Source organism: Vombatus ursinus, unplaced genomic scaffold (assembly GCF_900497805.2).
Source record: "Vombatus ursinus unplaced genomic scaffold, bare-nosed wombat genome assembly UNPS02015175.1, whole genome shotgun sequence".
Classification (NCBI taxonomy): Eukaryota; Metazoa; Chordata; class Mammalia; order Diprotodontia; family Vombatidae; genus Vombatus; species Vombatus ursinus.
Window position 1 is genome coordinate 18,952,225 of NW_020954953.1, and position 1,725 is coordinate 18,953,949.

At 45.2% G+C, this 1,725-nt stretch overlaps 1 pseudogene; it reads right to left on the reverse strand.

The window, feature by feature from the left end:
- Positions 1-301: 301 nt before the first annotated feature.
- Positions 302-1,412, reverse strand: LOC114031468 (annotated as a pseudogene).
- Between the last annotated feature and the right edge of the window lie 313 nt (positions 1,413-1,725).

Below are 1,725 nucleotides of genomic sequence, written 5' to 3' on the forward strand. Positions count from 1 at the left end.
ACAGCCTTCATAAAGGCTTGTAACTCTGTAACAATGCATTATACAATATTTGGAATGATTATAAAAAAAAAAAAAACAAATCTACAATCAGAGTCCTGAAGACGCATTGTAGAACTTGGCGGACGTTTGCCTCTCACATACTTAGACTGTTAATCACCTCCACCATTCCAGTTTTTAAATCCTGAGTCAAGAGCCAAAAATTAATTAATTAATTAATTAAGCCATGCCAATCTCATCTCTTTTTGGGAAGGCAATTATCATGTCACAACCTTTGACCAAAAAAAAAAAAAAACCAGTCCATTTAGAAACATTTGCAGTGGACAGTGGAGGGCCCAGATTCATCATACTCCTGCTTGCTGATCCACATCTGCTGGAAGGTGGAAAGAGATGCCAGGATGGAGCCTCCAAACAGGGTATTTGCACTCAAGTGGGGCAATGATCTTGATTTTCATTGTGCTGGGAGCTAAGTCTGTAATCTCCTTCTGCATCCTGTTAGCAATGCCTGGGTACATGGTAGTACCACCAGACGATACAGTATAGGCATATAAATCCTTACAGATGTCAACATCACACTTCATGATTGAGTTGAAGGTAGTTTCATGGATTCCACTGGATTCCACACCTAAGAAAGATGGTTAGAAAAGAGCTTCTGGGCATTGGAACCTCTCATTGCCAATGGTGATAACCTGACTCTCAGGGCGTAGCTCTTTTCCAGAGAGGAGCTAGATGTAGCAGTAGCCATCTCCTGCTCAAAGTCTGGTGAGACATAACGCAGTTTCTCTTTGATGTCATGTACGATTTCCCTCTCAGCTGTGATAGTGAAACTGTACCCTGTCTCGGTCAGGATCTTCATGAGGTAGTCCGTGAGATCACAGCCAGCCAGATCCAGATAGAAGATGGGGTGGGGAAGGGCATAACCTTCATAGATGGGCACAGTGTGGGTCACATCATCACCAAAGTCCATCACAATACCAGTAGTACGACCAGAGGCATAGAGGGAAAGCACACAGCCTAGATGGCAACGTACATGGCTGGGGCGTTGAGAGTCTCAAACATTATCTGAGGCATCTTTTCTCTGTTGGTTTTGGGGTTCAGGAGGGCTTCTGTAAGCAGCACAGGATGCTCTTCAGGGGCCACATGGAGCCCATCGTACAAAGTATGATGCCAGATCTTCTCCATGTCATCCCAGTTGGTGACAATACCATGTTCAATGGGGTACTTCAGGGTCAGAATACCTCTCTTGTTCTGGGCCTCATCTCCCATGTAGCTATCTTTCTGGCCCATACCCACCATCATACCCTAATGTCTAGGGCACCAACAACGGAAGGGAAGACAGCCCGAGGGGCATCATCTCCTGCAAGGCCAATTCCAGAGCTATTGTCAACCACAAGAGCAGCACTGTCATCATCCATGGCAAACTTTGAAGTGGCAAGTTTAAACCCTAGAGAGAGAGAGAGGAGGTGGTACCACACCTAGAGGCTGAGGGGGGAGGCAAGGGCATGCTGGGTGGAAGAGCTCACAGCTCCCACTCCAGTATCTTTGCCAAGAAAACCCCAATGGGGTCACAAAGAGTCTGACACTACTGAAAAATGACAACAACAACAAATGTACAAGGCACTGTACTAGGATACAAAGAGAAGAATGAAGTAATCCTTGGTCTCAAGGAGATTACATTCTTATGGATTTCAATGATTACCCAATTCACATTGCTGGAAACTGTCCTGT